The sequence below is a fragment of the Bos javanicus genome, chromosome 2 (assembly GCF_032452875.1).
Source record: "Bos javanicus breed banteng chromosome 2, ARS-OSU_banteng_1.0, whole genome shotgun sequence".
NCBI lineage: Eukaryota > Metazoa > Chordata > Mammalia > Artiodactyla > Bovidae > Bos > Bos javanicus.
This window is the reverse complement of record NC_083869.1, coordinates 97,500,906-97,514,164: the sequence shown is the minus strand read 5'-3', so window position 1 is coordinate 97,514,164 and position 13,259 is coordinate 97,500,906. Positions and strand designations below refer to the sequence as shown.

General features: G+C 37.3%; 1 protein-coding gene across 44 annotated transcripts in view; it reads right to left on the bottom strand.

Annotated features, from left to right (window-relative positions):
• Positions 1 to 13,259, bottom strand: part of MAP2 (microtubule associated protein 2) — a 297,992-nt gene that overhangs the window by 147,053 nt on the left and 137,680 nt on the right. For 35 of the 44 annotated variants that reach the window (XM_061383252.1, XM_061383262.1, XM_061383219.1 and 32 more), the window contains one exon: positions 338 to 405. The gene's annotated coding sequence lies outside the window, so the exon portion shown is untranslated. Of the gene's footprint in view, positions 1 to 337; positions 406 to 472; positions 1,158 to 5,163; positions 5,203 to 13,259 lie in introns of those variants that run through there. The other 9 variants (XM_061383337.1, XM_061383364.1, XM_061383347.1 and 6 more) reach the window with 7 other exon arrangements.

The window sequence follows — 13,259 nt, the reverse complement described above, 5'->3', positions numbered from 1 at the left end:
GGCATATTTCTCTTAAATTCAAGTTATTGAATTTTTTATTAGGAGAGAATTTTGGACATTTTTAAAGTTGTTACAATGATAGAAATCCCCAAATAAGCCAGAAACATTGATATTTGCTAACAACTTGCAATACAGACAAAAAACACAATTCTTTAGACATCTTAGAATCAAAACAGCCTTGGATAATGGCATTCTCTGCAAAGCAAATCATACATGCTATAGACAATGATCACCGTAGGCTTAAGGATAAAATATCAAACATAGAGAGGTTAAATAAAACATTCCAAATCCTCCCTGATTTTCCCTCATTTAAACACCCAAACAAAACATGTGGTACCTTTTAATTTTCTGAATGAGTAGTTTCCAATCAATGTTTCCTCGATTAGAGACAACAATCTGAAGGATCTACCGAAACAAAAGAAAAAAATTCATGTATAGATATATTAACTCAATATTAAAAACTGTAACTCACCAGTAAGCAAAAGCATTCTTTATATCCAGATAAGAAATCTACGTCTTGAGATCTGTAGCACAAAAAACGCAGTACTTGATTTTTTTAGGAAGCTCGGTAAGGAATTTAAAAGCATTTCACTTTGAGATCACAAAAAGCAGATCCTTTAAAAAAAAAAAAAAGGATTAAAAGGAGAGCACAATAAAATGTAAAAAAACCCCAAACCATTACCAGCGCCTATGCAGCGATACCACCCCAGTCTAGCCTTTGAGAACTGCAGCAGAATCCTTGTCCCGGAACATGATCTCCGCGGTCTGGCTCAGGCTCTCTAGCTCCAGACAGACGCAGTCTGCAAGCCACCAGCTCCTGTCTGTGTGTGTCGGGAAAGGGAAGCTGCAAATTAGAAAAAGTCCCCGCAGTGGCGAAAAGGAAAATAAGGCGAGTGGGAGAGGGAGAGAGAGCTCACTAGCCTCAGAATTTTCGAGAATGATGACAAGCCACCCGGTGCCGCCATCATTCACTGACAATAAGATGCAGTCCTGGCGTATGATTTAGCGGTTTGCACAGGGGCTTCTGGTATCAAATGCCTGACAGGCATCTTAATTGCATCCATCCAAGTGTGTCCCCAGGAGTCGAGTCTATAAGCCTATGAATGTCATCATCTGTTCTCCTTTGTGTTAATGCCAGACACACACGCACACACACACACACACACACACACACACACACACACACCCTGTGCTTAAACAGAGAAACCGTTTGCTGGCATACAGGATTACAAATAAGTTGGGCTCCACAAACTGGACATAACTAAATGATAGTTTATGAGAATTTTTATCATCTGCATTTATGACATCAGAAAGATTCTTTGATGTTTTGTCATTGACAGATAATTACAATAGTTTTAAAACTGAGTATCACATACTGCTTATTTATAGTCCAAATAAATAGGTTCATTAGAGAAATGCGCACAATCATGTATATTTTCTTATGGAAAATTTGATCCCCTTGTAACTGTGATAATTACGCCCTTGGCAATGGTTTCCTTACAAAGGAGAATGCAGCAAAAACAAAGAGGATTAGGAAACCAGGGTTGATGTGTGATTTCTGGAGGCAATCTATTTTATTCCTTTCACATACAAAGGCAAAGAGAGGTAGCAACCAGCTTGAGTAGTGAGACTTTACAGTCCCCCAGGACCAAGACAGGGAATTGAATCTCTGGCATAATCAGTATCCCCTTTATGTTAGCAACTGAAATTAACAGTTGAATATCCCTATTTTACAGTGCCCTTTATGTAGGGAGGTTAAGTATGAAATCATTCCCAGCATTTATTTCATGGACAAAAGGGATGGGGGGAAATGTTAATAAATAAATTTTTATAGCATTGCTAGCTAGCTCTCTGCATCAGTGAATGGAGCAAAATTCCATGTGTACCAAAAAGGCCGGCTGCAAAGAAGGTTGCTGGGAGGGAGCATCACCATGGTTACCGGAAACAGAAAGTAGGGAAAAAAATAAGGTGATGATAGAGGAGATGGAAGGAGAAGCTACCGTGGAGGAAATTCAGAGAGAGAAAGATATGCTTCATGTTTTTTCTTTCTGGAAAGAACTGTCTCTATCAGTTTTTCATAATAGATTTTGAATGCGTTAGGATGAATATGCATTCTATATCAGCCACCGTTCTCCATTTTTGGATCACTAGCTAATTTTGCTTTCATACGTTTGGTTCTTTTGTATGAGATGGATCCTGATATTTCTTGCCTCTGACACTATCCCGTATTCATGGACACCACTCAGCCTAGTGCACACCCTTTGTTTCTCAGGTGAGAAAGCTGAGGCCCAAAGAATCTGACGAAGGTCACAAAGCTGGCTGGAGATCCAACAGAAACACCATCCTAGTCTCCTAGTTCAGGTCCCTGTTTTTCTTCTCTGACCAAGTAACTTTCTTTCTGTGCTCTCTTCCATTCTGTCTGCAAGCAAAACAGATTCCAGAAACATCCTTTTTGTCTGTGATTTTGTAAGTCTTCTTTTATTTGCTAAAGCAGTGATCCTCCTCTTTAAAACTATGCATTGCAATCATTCCAAAGACCAGCTTTGCTTCATAGCTATGCTGTACTGTATTCCAGGTCTAGGGAATCTGGAGTAATTATGTCACTGCTTTTCTTTTACTTCCAGTCTGGCAATCAGATGAATAAAGCATGATTGCCCTGTTGTGAACCTATGTTGTTGACTCTGAACTTAATCATCATATACTAAGCACTCTCTCATCCCTGGCATCATTCTTTCTGCAAGCATGAAATTGGGCAATCGAATTGAATCAGCCTCCCAAGGTTCCTCCTAGTTATAGACAATGTGAACCTTCCTGGGGTGCCAATAATGAAGCTGCAAAATTGAGAGCTCACGTAAAATTTTTTAGAAAGAAAGAAAAAAATACTCAAAGCAACCACTGGGAGGCGCAATATTTGTTAAAATCTTTCTGAGATATTCAGTAAAAAAATGTGAGTAGGATTTTGACCTTGCTTTTATTTCCTTTCTAAAACATTCTGAAAGACGTTCAGTTCTTATGAGTCATTGCTCTTAAGTTAACTCACTGATTTGTTGTTGTTCAGTTGCTAAATCATGTTCAACTCTTTGATAAGTAGAGTCATGTTGCTTTTTTTGACATTTAAAGCATAGCTGCTGCTACCAATACTACCCTCTGCCCTCAGCATGTCAGCTCTACAAGAAATTAATCACAGTAAAAAAATATGGTTACCTTAGGTATAATTACAAGAGATTTCAGGTTTCAGTGAATCCTCCATAGTGGTTAGGATTTTTTCTTTTAAAAAATGTCCCTTTAAATATAATCTTTCTATGACATGCCAATTTTTCTCAGTGATTTTTTACATTAAGGTTATTTTTTCAACGCAAATATTTTGTTTTAATAGGCTGTCCTCTCTTGTTCACTTCTAGGCAAGCAAAAAAAAAAAATGATGCACAAGACTGTCATTTGATCTCATAAAGCACACATAATGGTCTTGGTCAGTTTAAAAATCAGCTCAGCTTCCAAAAATATTTAATATTCCTTGGGAATCATTTTAATATTTGTGGATACTTGGTTCAGTCAATGAGAATGAGTATTCTTTTCCTTTTCACTGTTAGCATTTGTTAATGGAAGTATTACTTTAATTTGTCTTTTGTAGAATAAGCTCTATATGTAACACAGAATTCTCTTTTTTAAGGTTTCACAATCACACTTTATAACTACTAAAGTTAGTTCTGAACTAACTAGTTCTGAAACCACATCATGCTGCTACACACCAGTTATATGCTCATGTGTGTGTATGTGCTAAATCACTGTAGTCCTGTCTGACTCTGTACAATCCCATAGACTGCAGCGTGCCAGGCTCCTTTGTCCATAAGATTCTTCAGGCAAGAATACTGGAATGGGTTGCCATGTCCTCCTCCAGGGGATCTTCCCAACCCAGGGATTGAACCCATGTCTGTTACCTCTAACCTGCATTGGCAGGCAGCTTCTTTACCACTAGAGCCACCTGGAAAGCCCTTATATGCTCAGACCAAGTTCTTACTGGCCAAAGTTCTAAAATGCTGTGCTATTATATATGCCAGGATTCTGTATCGTGTAAGACTCTCATTGGCCAAGGTTATAGAATTAGACAAGATTTCTTCAACCGAAAATTCTAGATTCACATAAAATTCTAACAAGCCAAAATTCAGAATCACAAAATGGAAATACTTCCATTATCCATATCACAAAATCCAGTAAACCAACCTTCCCAAACCACATGAGATTCTTTTGATAAAGCATTCAGAATTACATGAGACTGCTATCAGAGAACAATGTTTCAGACTCATGCAGGATTCCTATAGGCCAAGGTGCATGGAGACCAAGATTCCAGAATTGCCCTAAATTTCTTATGGACTAGGCTTCCAGAAGCAGCCAATATTCTTGTAAGCAAGTTTCTGAAAAACCCAGTGTTAACGCAGTAATATTCTGATATCCAGGTTCCTGGAATCAAGCGTATTTCATTCATGCTAAGTTGTAAAACATAATTCTTGACTTTAAGTATGTTCTACTCTGATAACACTAAGACACCAGATAATTGAGAGACTTGCATGATGCTTTATATTTATGCTTATGAGGCTCAACTGTCATGTAGCACCATTTGCCGGTTCATTTAACCAATTTTAATGGCACACATTCATAGGATTTAGGTATGGGAAAAAAAGAGAACATTTCCTACTCAAGGAACTTCAATTATATTGAGGGGAACACAGAAGTAAACAGAAATCTAAGTTCACAAATCCTTTTCTCACTTTGATGAGACATGCTATCTTTGCCCCTGGGTTATCTGCTTTATCTCAGGTCCTCATCTTTATGAATCCCTCAATCCCAAGTTCGGTTTAGCTTACCCCTGTGGTTCTTCTGGAAGACTCTTGGTTTTGTTCCTTACGGATATGGGTCTGTGTATTTCTCTATCACCCTTTAAGCCCATTAGGAATGGATAATGGAGGTATTTCCTTCTTACTTCTTTGAAGTTCTTGGTCATATATCATTTTCCAAACTAGGACTTTTCTAACTACCATAAGGAAAACTGCAGTCCTGTCCCTTTTGTAGCCCTTCATCCCCTGCTCCACTTTTCCCTTTTTCCATAGCACTTACCACTTTCTATCATACCATAAAGTTTTATTTTTTATGTTTACTATGTATTACCTGGGGCTTCTCTGGTGGCTCAGACAGTAAAGAATCCACCTGTAATATGAGAGACACAGGTTCAATCCCTGGGTTGGGAAGATCTCCTGGAGAAGGGAATGGCTACCCACTCCTGTATTCTTGCCTGGAGAATTCCATGGACAGAAGAGCCTGGGGTGCTACAGTCCATGGGGTTGCAGAGTCGGATATGACTGAGCGACTAACTCATTTCACTTTCATTTATTACCTGCCTCACTCTCTAGGTCATGAAGGAAGTCATCTTAACATGTTTGGGCCACTAATCTCTAAAGCAACACTAAGACAGTGCCTGGAATATCTAGCACTCAAAAAATATCTTTCAAACAGTAAGTGTGAAAATCACAATATTATTTATTAAGTTGGAGTATTTAAGGACAAGAGAAGTTTTTGGATTCTATATTGACTTACTTGTTCTATATATTCAGTCTTCCTTATGAATATAGTCTTTTATTTGTACTAAAAATCATTTTTTCCCACGGAATCAATTTTTTTGGTAATTTCCATGAAAGGATACACATTTATTTAAAACAGGGATTTGTCTCCTACTTTCTTTAGATTCTGCAAAGTACCTAGCATGGGACTATCAGCTCCTAAATATCAGCTGAGAAAGAGCTTGTTTGATAAATCATACTTCTATTGGTCTTAAATATGCTAAATTTTAATCATTAGATTATTTAAATTAGAAAAATTAATAAATTAGTACTGTCTCATGGCCAAAATGCTTTGAAATGGCTTTCTGAAAATTGACTATAATTACTATAATGTGCACTTTAAAAATTAGTAAGAGAAATAATAATTATACTTTTACCCAGTACTCTTAAATTTGTTACTCTAAATATATTTAGTTCTCTGGGGTATACACCTAGAAATGGAATTAGTGGGTCATAAAGTAGACATACATTCAACTTTACTAGATATTGCCAAACTGTCTTCAAAAGTGTTCAAATCAATTTACACGCCCACCAGCAGTGCATCAGAGTTTTGGTTGTTCTATCATTACAGCTTTCAACATCTGGAGAGCTTTTTATTGGCAACATGGTTTTTCAAGGGTAATGAGACTATGACTTAATGAACTGAACTAGCAATTATTTTTCATGGTAATAGTGGAATATTATGGTGCCATTGGTTTAGAAATTCTTTGTTTACGACAAATTTTAGAACCTATTAGTGAACATTATGGAAAAGGGTTTTGGGGTGAGCATATATTTTAAAAATGTGACATGCAACCATGGCTGCATGTGATGATTATGTTTGTTAGATAAATGAGTTGTAAGGGGATATATTACTTAGAAGGGAGAAGATATTTTATACAGGGTTTTAATAGATTAACAGGCAACTGTGAAGTGAAAAACAATGAAGTGAAAAGCTGTGTAGTAAAATCTCTATCTTAGAAGTATATCAACAAGTCAAAGTATGACATGTCTGTGGCAACACACACCAAACTGCACTATTATGACAAAAGAATGAACAGTTAAGATGCTTCCAAAACTGTTTCTTTCACACAAATTCCTTGCTCGTTGATTCTCACCATAATTACTAGGTTACTTCTTTTTCTCCAATCCCGATCTTACACATCCTTTCTGGTCCATTTAAAATTCTGTCCTTTTTTACAGGGACTTCCTAGGTGGCTCAGTGGCGAAGAATCTGCTTGCCAATGCAAGAGATGCAGGAGATGGGGGTTCATTCCCTGGGTCGGGAAGATCCCCTGGAGAAGGAAATGGCAGCCTGCTCAAGTATTCCTGCCTGGAGAGTTCCACAAACAGAGGAGCCTGGCAGGCTATAGTCCTTGGGGTCACAAAGAGTTGGATGTTACTGAGCACCTATTTTACAATGATTCCATAACTTTTCTAGCACACAAAGCCACAAAGCTCTTCCTCTGTGCTTGTGATTGGTCTGTTCCTATTTTCTATTTTTTCCTGATTCAGTCTTGGAGTGTTGTACTCTTCTGAGAACTTGTCTATTTCTTCCAGGTTGTCCATTTTATTGGTGTATAGTAGTCTCTTATGATCCTTTGTATTTCTGTGGTGTCAGAACTTTTCCTTCTTCATTTCTAATTTCGTTGATTTGAGTCTTCTTTTTTCTCTTAATTGTCTGGCTAATGGTTTATCTATTTTGTTTATATTCACAAAGAATCAGCTTTTAGCTTTATTATTCTTTGCTACAGTGTTCTTCATTTCTTTTTCATTTATTTTTGCTCCAGTCTTTATGATTTCTTTCCTTCTACTAACTTTGGGTTTTTTTCAAAGCTGTTTCTCTGAATTGCCATGATACCAAAACAAAAAATAATCACCATGATACCAACAAGCAAGGAGAACCAAGTAGTCCATTCTAAAGGAAATCAGTCCTGAATATTCTTTGGAAGGACTGAGGCTGAAGCTGAAACTCGAATACTTTGGCCACTTGATGCGAAGAGCTGACTCATTTGAAAAGACCCTGATGCTGGGAAAGATTCAGGGCAGGAAGAGAAGGGGACGACAGAGGATAAGATAGTTGGATGGCATCAGCAACTCAATGGACATGAGTTTAGGTGAACTCCGGGAGTTGGTGATGGACAGGGAGGCCTGGCGTGCTGTGATTCATGGGGCCACAAAGAGTTGGGCACGGCTGAGTGACTGAACTGAACTGATACCGTAATGCCTGATGTTATATATGGCCTCTGGCTAGTCTTCAGTTGTTTATATGCAATTATTCTGATACAGACCAATTAAAAAAGCATATGATATGCTTCTCATATAAAGTATTAAATTCCAATAATGTGCCAATCCCTTTGAACACATTATTTTATTCAATAATTCAGAGTTATTAATTTCCCTTTCACAGCTGAGGAAAGAGGCCCAGTTAGGTTTAGTTACAGTCTAAGAACATACAGCTGGTAAGTGGTGGAGCAGAAATTCAGTCCCTAAACTTCTGAACTAATTAGTTTGTAATTCAGCTTAACAATTTCAAGGTATCAGAAATGGAGAGAAAAATTAAACATAGAATTAAGAATTTTAAACAGACTATGTATTGTTCTAGGTGTGCATGAAAGAGATAGCATTAGAAACAAGAATTTTAATTTTCAGAATTATTTCAAATTCCATCAGTTCATAGTTAAATGATGTATATGTGTGAACACAAACATTCCTACAGTTGAAGAAGACATCATAATTTTATTCACTATCTATTTGGTCTATTATTAGAGTGTACAGTGTCACATTTGTGAGATATATGCTCATGTGTTTTTAAAATACTTCACTGTTTGACAATTTGAGTTTATTGTGTATGTTTTAAAATATATTGTTCCAATTAACCTATTTTAGAAGTACAGATTGTAATAATAAAATATCTGTCTTGGCCAATCATTACCCTCATTATATTAGACAAAGTTAGAAATAATCAAATACCATGGTGAATCTTAAAGGTCACATCAAAGAACATTATATCAATTCCATATTACACAATTCATGTCTTGTTTAAATTAAATTTATTTATAGTCAGATTCTGCCTGTGGGCACGTTTTTTCCAAATAATTCCACTCCCTCCATCAAGTCTATCCTCAAATATTAACTTCTCAAGGAGGCTTAACCTAACCATGCTATTTAATACTGCAACCTGAAATCCCCATTCTTTATCTTCTTTATCCTATTTTACATAGTACTTATTTTCTAATACACTATGTAGTTTACTTATTTTTATTCTTTATTGCTCTCTCTTCTCATTCACTTGTAAGCTCCATGAAGGCAAACTCTTTGCATGTTTTGTTCACTAATGTATCCCAGGTACCTAGAACTGTGTAGTATGTAACTGCTACACAGTAAATATTCATTGAACTCATACCTATATGAACAAATAATTAAAATGATAACACTAAAACTCATATAAAAACCAGGAATTACCTCCTAAAAATTCTGAATTCTGAGCTTATCAGCTGAGAACATTCAGTTTCAGAAATCCCTAAATTCATAATGTAAATATTTTATTTGGTTTATGTCTTGGTTAACAAACATAAAGTTTTAGGCTTTTCATCTTTGGCACATTTATAGCCATTTTGAGTACATCTTTCCTTGAACTTTAGATTTTTTTAAATTAGCTATCTGTTCATCTATTTATATGTATTTTAACAAAAATTATTCTAGTCATTTTTTGCTTGCTTGTGAATCCTTAGTTAGAAGTTACATTACATATTTGTCTTCATCTTTCCAATCACCTGAAAGTTGATGCAAACTGCTTTCTGTCACTACTGGAGATACTACCAGCCTGTGGGGAAACATACTTATAAGACAAATGGGCAAGCCATGAAAGAAAATTATGAGAATTAGTGTTGAGAAGTTCTCACTTCATAAAATTTTCACTTGACATTCAGTCAAACAGAATCATCTTCAGGACTTATGAATTTCTTGGCTGATCTTCCTGGAAGCATGAAATGAACCTGTATTTTATCTAATGTCTCCACAAGCAGGAACATTAGAGTTTAACAGAAGACTGGATAAGGACACAAAATGAAATGTTGCATTGCATGATATTAGATATAAAATCCTTATTTCTTTTTGAAAACTGTAAAAGGAATTATTTTGTTTACTGTTCTCCAAGCTTTGAAGATTGTTACCTCAATATTCTAAATCTTGTCACTCCTTCAATAATCAGCAATTTGGGAGAACTGGAGAGTTAGCAGTAATTGAGAGGTAAGCTAGTACTAATCCATTTGAACTCAGTTCAGTTCAGTTGAGTCGCTCAGTTGTGGCTGACTCTTTGTGACCCCCATGGACTGAAGCAAGCCAGGCCTCCCTGTCCATCACCAGCTCCCGGAGCTAACTCAGTCTCATGTCCATAAAGTCGGTGATGCCATCCAACCATCTCATGCTCTGTCGTCCCCTTCTCCTCTCACCTTCAATCTTTCCCAGCATCAGGGTCTTTTCAAATGAGTCAGTTCTTCGCATCTGGATTGGGTGCAAAGGACTGGAGTTTCGGCTTCAGCATCAGTCCTTCCAATGAATATTCAGGACTTATTTCCTTTAGGATGGTCTGGTTGGATCTCCTTCTAGTCCAAGGGACTCTCAAGAGTCTTCTCCAACACCACAGTTCAAAAACATCAATTCTTTGGTGCTCAGCTTTCTTTATAGTCCAACTCTCACGTCCAGACAGGACTACTGGAAAAACCATAGCTTTGACTAGATGGACTTTTGTTGGAAAAGTAATGTCTCTGCTTTTTAATATGCTCTCTAGGTTGGTCATAGCTTTTCTTCTAAGGTGCAAGCATCTTTTAATTTCATGGGTAGGCAGTCTTTAACCTTAACATTACTAGATTATTCTGAAAGCTTTGAATTCTGCAAGCTTCTACAGCATTTTCCTGCAATGTTGAGCATTTACAGTTCGAATTATAAAATGTCTACTGTGATGGTAAATAAATGCAATGTCATACATGAAATGATTTCTAAAAATGTATATTATTTTAAAAACTTATTTTGTTAATAGCCAAAATTCACATTCTGAAAATTTATGAAATTCATACTTATTTTCTCTGCCATTTAGGGGAGAGTACTCTTGGGTGATTGCCACCAAGATATACATGTGAAATGTTATTACCTCTCATTCCTTTTCCTCTAGTCCTTTTACCAGGCGTACATTACAAATGGGAGGACAGTATTAACTGGGGATATTGGGCTTCAGAGGTGATGCTAGTGAAAAAGAACCCAGCTACCAATTTAGGAGACATAAGAGACACAGGTTCAATCCTTGGGTCAGGAAGATCCCCTGGAGGGCATGGCAACCCACTCCAGTATTCTTGCCTGGAGAATCCCATGGATAGAGGAGCCTGGCAGGCTACAGTCCATTGGGTCACAAAGAGTTGGACATGACTGAAGAGACTTAGCACGCACACATATGGGTTATTTAGTTAACAGCAGCTTAAATAAAACAGCTTGTCAGAACGACATACACTTTGAATACCTAGAATACATTCAATGGTATATCTAAACGTGTTTTAAGGTCCTAAATCCTCCTATTGATTGGAACCAAAGAATATAATGCTGCTGCTGCTAAGTCACTTCAGTCGTATCTGCCTCTGTGCGACCCCATAGATGGCAGCCCACCAGGCTCCCCCGTCCCTGTGATTCTCCAGGCAAGAACACTGGAGCAGGTTGCCATTTAATTCTCCAATGCATGAAAGTAAAAAGTGAAAGTGAAGTCGCTCAGTCGTGTCTGACTCTTAGCAACCCCATGGACTGAAGCCTGCCAGGCTCCTCCATCCATGGGATTTTCCAGGCAAAAGAGTACTGGTGTGGGGTGCCATTGCCTTCTTTGAAAACATAATGATGGATATCAAATCCCTTGTGTGAAAAGAAAGGGGAACTGGAATGGACAGTGGGGGCACTTCTATGTTTCTTCCTTATCATCAGATTTCTAAGCTATAAAAGATACTAAATAAAAGATTCATTAGCTTTTAAATTAAAATGAAATATTCTACATGATCGATACCTAAAATGAATATTCTTTCTTGACAGTGCCATCAAGTTTGTTAAAAAGAGTTCATGTGGAAAGGATTCTAGATGGCAGTGTTAGAAATTATATTAATATTTTATTTATACTACCTTTTTCCATAATTTTGTGGCTTTTTTCCTCTTTTGTTTCTAATAGCAAATGTATAATTAAAGAAATAAGATTTAATTATATTTAATATTCTAGGAGAATTAACTCAAGATTTTTTTCTAGACATTGTTCATCTACTGTGACTTATTTTTCAAATGGAGTGTGACAATATGCTCTTTACAAAGGTAGCCATTGTGAATATCTGGGCCAACAAATGTGTCTGAGAGAAATTTTTACATTCCTAAGCCACTAACCGTTTTCTTAAACCGCCACATTCTGACACTGTTTTTTCTTTCCTCCCCTAATCTTTATGCTTCACCTACCCCTTTAAGAAAGCCTTCCTCAGCAATCAATGCAAAGAAATAGAGGAAAACAACAGAATGGGAAAGACTAGAGATCTCTTCAAGAAAATTAGAGATACCAAGGGAACATTTCATGCAAAGATGGGCTCAATAAAGGACAGAAATGGTATGGACCTAACAGAAGCAGAAGATATTAAGAAGAGATGGCAAGAATACACAAAGGAACTGTACAAAAAAGATCTTCACGACCCAGATAATAACAATGGTGTTATCACTCACCTAGAGCCAGACATCCTGGAATGTGAAGTCAAGTGGGCCTTAGAAAGCATCACTACGAACAAAGCTAGTGGAGGTGATGGAATTCCAGTTGAGCTATTTCAAATCCTGAAAGATGATGCTGTGAAAGTGCTGCACTCAATAGGTCAGCAAATTTGGAAAACTCAGCAGTGGCCACAGGACGGAAAAAGGTCAGTTTTCATTCCAATACCAAAGAAAGGCAATGCCAAAGAATGCTCAAACTACTGCACAATTATACTCATCTCACACGCTAGTAAAGTAATGCTCAAAATTCTCCAAGCCAGTCTTCAGCAGTATGTGAACCGTGAACTTCCAGATGTTCAAGCTGGTTTTAGAAAAGGCAGAGGAACCAGAGATCAAATTGCCAACATCTGCTGGATCATGGAAAAAGCAAGAGAGTTCCAGAAAAACATCTATTTCTGCTTTATTGACTATGCCAAAGTCTTTGACTGTGTGGATCACAATAAACTGTAGAAAATTCTGAAAGAGATGGGAATACCAGACCATCTGACTTGCCTCTTGAGAAACCTATATGCAGGTCAGGAAGCAACAGTTAGAACTGGACATGGAACAACAGACTGGTTCCAACTAGGAAAAGGAGTATGTAAAGGCTGTATATTGTCACCCTGTTTATTTAACTTCTATGCAGAGTACATCATGAGAAACGCTGGGCTGGAAGAAGCACAAGCTGGAATCAAGATTGCTGGGAGAAATATCAATAACCTCAGATATGCAGATGACACCACCCTTATGGCAGAAAGTGAAGAGGCACTAAAAAGCTTCTTGATGAAAGTGAAAGAGGAGAGTGAAAAAGTTGGCTTAAAACTCAACATTCAGAAAACGAAGATCATGGCATCTGGGCCCATCACTTCATGGCAAATAGATGGGGAAACAGTGGAAAAAGTGTCAGACTTT